Here is a 9,240-nt window from a genome sequence, read left to right on the forward strand (position 1 = left end):
ACTAGAATGCAACTAAGATTTGGATCCACCCTATCTACATGTGCCTCCTGTAATTTTTCCTCAACCATCGTCAGTTCCTTTTTTGCTTCAGCTGTTAACTCTCTGGGACTATTCAAATCTTTGTCACCATCTAAGGTTTTGTTTAAATGAATTATTAGATCAGGTGTTATCCTAACAGCTGGCCATAGACTGGAACTGTCTCCTAATAATCTTTGAAAGTCATTAAGAATTCATAACCGGTCTCTCCTGATTTGTGCCTTTTGAGTCTTAATTCTTGTAAACCTATTTTATAACCTAAATAATTAACATAATCTCCTCACTGAATTTTTTCAGAAGCAATTTGCAATCCCCATTTAGGTAATAGTATTTTTACATCTTCAAACAGCCTTTCTAAGGTGTTTTTGTTTTGATCAGATATCAGGATATCATCCATATAGTGGTATATTATGGACTTAGGAAATTGTTTGCATATAATTTTCAATGGTTGGCTTACAAAATATTGGCACAGGGTAGGAGAGTTTAACATTTCCTGTGGGAGGACAGTCCACTGGACCTCCCTGCAGGATGAGAATTATTATAAGTAGGCACTGTGAAGGCAAACTTATCTCTATCTTTTTCTTGTAATGGTATAATGAAGAAACAATCTTTCAGATCAATAACTATAAGAGGCCATCCCTTTGGTAACAGGGAGGGCAGAGGATTTCCAGATTACAGAGGGCCCATAGGCTGAATAACCTTGTTGATAGCTCTAAGATCTGTCACCATTCTCCATTTACCAGATTTTTTCTTAACAACAAATACAGGAGAGTTCCAAGGGCTGGTAGATTCTTCTATATGTCCAGTATCTAATTGCTCTTGTACCAGCTGTTCTAAAGCCTGTAACTTTTCCTCAGCTAAAGGCCACTGTTTAGTCCATATTGGTTTCTCAGTCAACCATTGTAGAGGCATGGCTGTTGGTAGCTCTGAAGGGCCATCAATTGTGTTGTGTTTTTGTATAGCTCTAATGGCTGGTTTCCGCCATCTGTAATATCTTGTATTTTTGTCCTCAGAAATATAGACTCTGGAAGCAGCAGGAATGTTAATTTGGGTATTCCATTGCTGCAATAGGTCACGGTCCCATAAATTCACTGCAATATTTGCTACATATGGCCTTAGTTTTCCTATTTGTCCGTCTGGACCTATACAATTGACCCATCTCGTGCTTTGTCTTACTCGAGATAGGGTTCCAATTCCTAAGAACTGAATATCTACCTCCTGAAGAGGCCAATGCAGATGGCAAGATTCTGGAGTAATGATACTTACATCCGCACCTGTGTCCAGTAAGCCAGTAATAAATTTGCCATTTACACACACTCTTAGCTGTGGTCTTTGTTCATTTATAGAAGTCTGCCAGAATATGAGTTTACTTTGTCCTCTTAGATTTCTTGATTCATTCACCACATTTAACTCATCCTTCAGGCTATTATTGCTTTTAACAGCAGGCATGGGGCATTCTAATTTCCCTGAAGAGGCATGTTCTCTACAGTGATCAGAAATGACTGGACCACATTTTCCATGGGGGCCTGCGTGAGCCCCCCCCATTGAGTTTCCCATTGGCAACGGGTTGCCCTGTTTATCTCTTGTTGACCTACACTCATTCGTCCAATGCCTGTCCTTTCCACATCTCCTACATAAACCTGAAGGCTGAGTTCTCCTATTCCTGTTATTCCTAGAAGAGGCATTATTCCTGGAATTCCATTGTTTGCAGTCCCTTTTCATATGTCCCATTTTGCCACAATGAAAGCGTTTTGTAATCTGATGTCTCCTTTTACCTTTGGAAATTGCTTCTTACACCCATGTTTCATTGCCATAATCAAATGTATCAACATTCATTGTATGTAAAACCCATTCATCCAAAGGCGCTGATCTGATCTTTAAAGGCTCCAGGATCCTTTTGCATTCTACATTGGCATTCTCATAAGCCAAAGACTCAATAACTATATTTCTTGCTTCTGGATCAGGTATTCCTATTTGTACAGCCTTAGTTAGTTGTTGTAAAAAGTCACTAAAGGGTTCTCTCTGACCCTGTTTGACTCTGATATACGATTCTATTCTCTGACCTGAGTCTTGAACCCTGTCCCAGGCCCTTAGAGCTGCTGTAGCACATATGGATAAAATGTTTTCATCATAAAGAGCTTGTTCCTGAGGATCAGAGTAAGGTCCTTCCCCTAGAATTTGATCTAGAGAAACCTCAATTCCTTTCGCTGATTCTTGTTGTTGTAAAAGTCTGGCTTCTTGTTTGAATAGGCATTTGAAATGCCATAAAGGTCCATTCTCGAGGACAGCTGATGTGAGCTGGTTCCAATCTTGAGGGGTGGCCCTGTTGCTCAGAGCCCAGGATTTTAACATCTCCCTAACAAAGGATGAATGTAGTCCATAATTCACAATTGCTTGTTTAAATTCTTTCAGATCATTCATACGTATAGGCTCCCATGTATGTTCTTTAATGACCTTAGGGGTTTTGGAGCCAGTTATCTTTTCTGAAGTTATTACTGGAAAGGTACGTATAACTCTATGTAGACTGAGAGTTTCTTGAGGTGAAGGTTGCTTTTCTACCTTTTGCTCCTGTTCATCAGAGTCTATGATTTCCTCAATCTTATTAAATCTGCTCACCATTGCCTTCTGTAAGTCCTGAATCTCCTGTCCAGTATTATGCTCCAAAGCCTTCATTAACGATTCTAAGGCATGGAGCTTGTCCGTCAGAGACACTATTTCCTCCTTGGACACAATCACCTTCATTGATAATTTCAAGGCGTGGAGCTTGTCCGTTAGAGATACGATATCCCCCTTGGACATAATCCTCATGGCATGTACTGTGCCTTCTTGTATGGAAATCCTGTCAATTAATCTATCATACCCTTTTGATAAAGTCCGATTTTCACATTCAATGGTTATAATCCTCTCAGCTAATGTTTCAGCACTTACAGTCATGGACTGAAGGTTACAAGTCATTTTGGTTGTCCCCTCCTCCAGGGCAGTGACGCTCCCTTCTAAAGAAGCAATATCAGACTGTACCTTCTTGATATTTTGGTCAGTCAACTGAGTCATATCAGACAAAGATCTAGTCTCCTTCTTGAGAACTCCAAACTCTGATCTAATCTCCTGCTTGAAAATTTCAAACTCTGATCTAGTCTCCTCCTTGGAATCTCCAAACTCTTTTTTGAGGAGGTTGGTGTCAGTCTGAATTGTCCTTAAGGTTTTAATCTCTGCCCTCAGCATTGCTGATTCAATCTTGAAGGACTGCATCATCCTTATAAAATATCCAAGCACCAGAAAAGCAACAAGTCCCAGAAATAACCAAGTAAGAGGAATATCAAAAACCTCATGGAGGATATCCTCCTTGGCACAATTTAAAAAAAACCATTGAGCTTTTGGATAGTAATATTTTCTGACATTGTGAATCAAAATAAATTGTACTTGTATGTATGTATATATGTATTTATTCATTTTCAACTGAAAAGAAAAATCTTACCATTGCCGGCCAGTAGGAGGCGGGGGCGCACCTGAATCCACGTGGCAATGGCATCAATTCAGGAAGTAAACTATAGAATATATACACTCAAATCCAGAGGTTAAATTTGGGCTATCAGCGCAGGCCAAACTGAGCCGGGCCACAGGGAATACACTGCCTGAGTGGGGGTAGAGTTGCCACTTGCCCGAGTTACATGGTGTTTGCAGAAGCCGGTAAGTCCCCAGCCCGATTTTATTGAATGGAGCTGAGATCCAGTGAAGACTTTACTGCAAAGGTCGTGGGGCCACCAAGGTGCTGTGTGCGCTCAGGCTGCTAGGCCCACGCCAAGAGGTGTGAAAAAGGGCACATGTCCAGGCGTCAAATAATGGAGAATCAATCTCACACCAATTATGTATTAACGGGGTATTTATTTTGGGGGTAAAACTTACATACACCATAAACCGTCAGGAAGGGAGCCTAGTCGCTGGAGCAGGAGCCGGGAGCAGGAGCCGGAACCAAGAGCTGGAACCAAGAGGCCCGAGTCGAGATCTGTGGCTCTTTTTAAAAGAGAAATATACCATGCCTCAGTGGGCTGGTATTTCAGAGGCTATTGGCTGACGGAGTGGAAGGCGCTCCCGCAGCCCCGTGGGCTCGTGCTTCAGTGACTATTGGCTGAAGCAGTGGAAGATACTCCCGCAGCAATGAAATTATATTATAATCTCACAAAATAAAAGAAATAATAAAAAAACCTGAGCAGATGATAAGGAACATCCTAGTAAGCATATTTCTTCTATAGTATTTTCTTTAGTCCTGTCTACTGAGTCCTGCTTTGAACCCCTCACCTACATTTCCTCAGCAATGGACAGGAAGCTATGAGATGAAATAAACCCTCATATTTATGAAACAAAAACAAACAAAAATGAAAATTTATAAACTAAGGAGTGGCCTCGGCATGATACAAGGCATGCAGCATTATGATAAGCAAGTATGTGTGGAGAGGTGAGACAGAAAGGGAAGTGGGAGCAGTTTGTTCTCTGTGAAGACAGGTAGGACTGTAGACGTTAAGACAACAAGGAATGGCATGATGAGAGAGGCCTGTACTGCTATCGGAGGCCATGGTGTTATCTAAACCTGTGCTGCTGCAGAGGGCCATGATTCTTCTGTAGCAGTGGTCTGTGTCAACATCCATACAATGTGGACCTCCTTGGTCTGGGCTCCCATTTGAGGTCATGATGTTATCTGAGTGCGGTGCTTAGCTGATCCAACCCCTCACCAGCCATCACACAGTAGCACCAGCAGTGAAAAAAGTGCAGAAAAGATGGCCCTGTCCCTTGCCTGGCCAGTGTGGGAGAACTGTTTCAGATGGTGTATTCATGGGAGAGCTAAACCCACCAATTGCTGACCACAGGACTAGGGTGAGCTAGCCCTGCAATTTTCCTGAGCAGCTAGGAAAAGCTGGTCCTAAACAAAGGTGTGGATGGGCATGGCCTCATTAGTGTGGGAGAGCTGATCCTTACCCCTCATCTTGTCAGTGTCAGAGAGTTGACCCTGGTGACATGGGTGAGAAACAACTAACCATGATTGTGTGGATACAGAAAAGCTGGCCTCACCCCTCACTTGGGAATCAAGGAGAGCTAGCATTGGTGACCAACTCAGCTACCACTCAGGCCCAGTTCCAATATTTTGAGCTGGCCCAGCTAACACATACCATATCTATGAGCTGCTGGAGTTCAAGGGGCAGGACTTTCATAAGCAAAATTACATGATCTCCATGACACAAGGCAGCAACAGGATAGCCCAGAGGACTCTCAGGGAACATCCAGCATCAGGTATAGCAGAGCCCAGAGATCTTGAGCCAGTCCAATGACTCATTGAAGTGAACTTTCACAAGTAAAGCTGTTTAAAGAGTACACAGTATGACACACTGTGAGACACTGCACATTCTATCATGATCCTTTTTTGTAATTTTAATTTTCTATTGTCTTTTTGGGAGGAAAGTTACAAGGGTGGAGGGCAGATCTGAAAGGCCTGAGAAATGAGTGTGGCTGCATTGTATGATATGAAATTCGAAGAATCAATAAAAAATTGATGGAAAAATTTAAATAAGGAAAAACCCTTATTCTTTTATGAAAAATAGTGTGAAAAAAGTTTAAAGAAGTATGGATCTCATCCTCAAAGCTCTTTTCATTTTCATACGAGTTGCGATACAGCTGGGTAGTGTATAATTACATGTGTATGAGGGAATTAGTTCAACAATGAATTCAAAAAACAATAACTGACAGAATTCATACATCTTATCATAATATCCTACTGATGACTGTCTCAGAACAGGAAAGACAAGGTTAAGAAGACTTGAAGAAAAGAATGATATTGTGTTGTAAACTATGGGAAAAGATGTAAATGTAGTCTTTTCTTTTTCTTTTCTTTTATTTGTTAACTTTATTTGAATGTTTTGTTTGCTCTTATTATTATTTGTAGAAGGAGCGGTGGACCGCTTCCTGCCCAGATCCCTGCTAGCTTTACCCGAAATAATTTCATGGAAACTGTATTCTTTTAAACACTGCTTGGCCCATTATCTGTAGCCTCTTATTGGCTAACTCTTACATATTGATCTAACCCATTTCTAATAATCCGTGTAGCACCACGAGGTGGTGGCTTACCAGGAGGATTCTAAACAGCAGCTGTCTTGGAGAGGAGAGTCATGGCATCTGACTCATTGCCTTCTTCCTCCCAGCATTCTGTTCTGTCTAGTCCACCAATCTAAGCTGCTGTCCTGTCAAAAGCCAAGGCAGTTTCTTTATTAACCAATGAAAGCAACACATAGAGAGTTAGCCTTCCTCCATCAATTATTTTTCATTTATTTTCAACACAGTCCTCAGTTTCCCTCCCTCCATTCACCTCCTTACTACCCTCCATCTGTGCCTCCTCCATTACAAGGGGCAGGTCCCCCATGGGAGTCAGCATAGCAAGGTTGATCAAGTTGAGATAGGATCCTCCCCTCCATCAAAGCTGGGCAAGGCATCCCAACACAGGAAATAGGTTCCAAGGATCCAGCTCATGCATCAGAGATAGGTCCTAGTTCCACTACTAGGGACCCCACAAACATACCAAGCTTTACAATTGTCACCAACATTCAGAGGGCCTAGGTTTGTAACATTCAGGTTCCGTACCTGTTCGTCCAGTGTCATGAGCTCCCACTAGCTCAGGTCTGCTGTTCTGTCGGTTTCCTGTCATGATCTTGATCCTGCTGTTTCCTATGAAAATTTTGATTGAGACAAAGAAAGTTCTAATTCAGAAATACACTCTTTGTCAAAAAAAAAAGTTTCTCCTGTTAGTATTTTTGTTTTCAAGGATTAAAGTTTAGGGTTAAATTTGAATGTTGGTCTCTAAATTGTGCTTTGCTCATCATCTGTACAATTTTGAATAGGCAACCAAGTAAGAGTGAGGATGTAGAAAGCAAGGCCAGTGGGCTGAGAGGAGCTCAGCAATTAGGATGTCCACATAAGATTTGTCTTTTGAGTATGCTCGGTTTATCCACTACAAACATTAATTATAATATCTTGTTAATGACAGTTTAACAGACACTTCACCAAGTAGGGATGTGTTACCAGTCAGAAAATGCTTCTGCAGGGTTTCATTGGGGAATCTCCTCCCAAGAGGATGCTTAGGAATCAATATATGTTCTGGACCCATGCCATGGTGAAGTCCTTCAGCTGTGTCAGGTCAGCACAGCAGGGGTTCCCAAAAGTCAATGAGAGCAAAAGGGGAACATGTGAGCTTAGCAACAATGCTGGAAGGTCGAAGGTGACTAAAGCTAGGATCACAAAAAGAGTCTAGTTTCAAAGTCTTCAACACAAAGGCTTGAGGAGCTGCTTCTCACGAGGATCACGTCATGTGATCTACAATCTGACCATATTTGTACTGCTAGCATATTGGAAGAGTCAGGTCCATACAGTTCTTAAAGAACTATACAGAGAGAAAGATGGACAGAATATGCTCTGAGTCCAGGTATCTATCTAGTCAAATGAATTTAAAGTCCCAAAATCGGCCACATAAGAAAGAATAGCTTTATCATTGTCTGAAGGAGGAAGATATAAGAGAAACAGTAAAAGCAAATGGTAATATTAAAGAAGGTCATAAAATCTATTACAGTACAAAACAACAGATAATATTTTGACAGAATAGACACTAATCTTTAGATTATCATCCTAGTGATGTGCTAAGAATTAATACCTGCAGCATAACTCTGTGTTTATGCTTTCTGTTTCTGATTAGAGCTCACAGTTCTGAGAAGTCAAATGGAATTAATGTATGACTACAGGAATTTGAGAATTTGAACTGAGGATATGTTAAATCCATTACGTCTAATTTACACTCTTATGTATATACTAATTCCCTGTCTCATGGACTCTTAAAACTAGAGCTCAGTGCACAACTTGAAGGCAGCTTGACAGGGTAGAAAATGTCTCTACAAAGCTGCTTAATTGTCCTGAAACACTTCAAGACAGCCTGGATTGTCTCTTCCACCTTCAGGTTATGCATCTTATAAGAGAGTATATCATAAAAATTTTTATTGCTTATAAGATTTCTTAGAGGGTCAAGTGAATCGAGTTGGTCTCAGAGAGTTCCTGAAATTTTCTGAATTGTTAACTTCCTAGACTCAAGAAGCTGTCTTACAGGATAGGATGTTTCAGTATCCCTCAGAACATCCTAAGTCTTAGAGAGCTTTCCTACAGGATTAGATGTTTTTCCTCTCTCAAGATATTCTAGATCTTCAAAATATACATCAGTATGGTTATGGGCCACGGCCGGTTCAGGCACCCTCTCCTCTGTCCAGAGAACAATCTGGGGGATCTCTCCTTGGACCTGGTATCCCATATATAATCAAGTCTCCTGTAAACCCTAAAATGACTCCCTTAGTTGAAATATATTCTTCCCTGATCCCATATTCATCCTTCCTCGCCCCCCCCATCCCAGGCCACCGAGCTTTCCCCTTCCCTCCCCTACTCCCTTCTCTCTAACCCTCTCCCCTTCCATCAACACTCCCACCCCCCCATGCACCTGAGGTTACCTGGGACTCTTGTCTATTTCCTACCTCCTGGTGGATAGCTAAATAATCTTCATCAGGTTCATCTTCTTATTTAGCTTCTCTAGGATCACGAATAATAGGCTCACCCTAGATCCTTCATCTGGTGAAGCACGGCGATACAGTCGGAGACCCACATTGGAGCACCGGACTGAGCCCCCCCGAGGTCCAAATGAGGAGCAGAAGGAGGAAGAACATGAAAAACGAAATCAGTACTGCGAGGGATGCTATCACCCACTGATACAAGGGAACGGATCTAATGAGAGTTTACCAAGGCCAGTTGGACTGGGACTGAACGAGGAGGTGATCTAACCAGATTCTCGGAATTTGGCCGGATTTTCTGACTGTGGCTGGCCCGAAGTCTTTCTGAAAAGCCATTGACTAGGATACTGGGACCTGTTTCCTCTGCATATACTGGATTTGGGGGATCCAGTCTGTTTGGACACTCACCTTCCTGGACCTGGAGGGAGGGGGAAGGAACTGGAACTTCCCACAGGACAGGAAACCCTGACTGCCCTAAGGGACGAAGAGGGAGGAGGAGAGGGAGTGGGGGGAGTGGGAGGGTGTTGGGAAGAGGGGCGGAAATGGAAACTTTTATAATTTAATAAAATTTACAAAAAAAAAGATATTCTAGATCTTAAAGAACTTCCCTAAAAGGTGAAAG

The sequence above is a fragment of the Myodes glareolus genome, chromosome 8, assembly GCF_982192425.1.
Source record: "Myodes glareolus chromosome 8, mMyoGla1.1, whole genome shotgun sequence".
Classification (NCBI taxonomy): Eukaryota; Metazoa; Chordata; class Mammalia; order Rodentia; family Cricetidae; genus Myodes; species Myodes glareolus.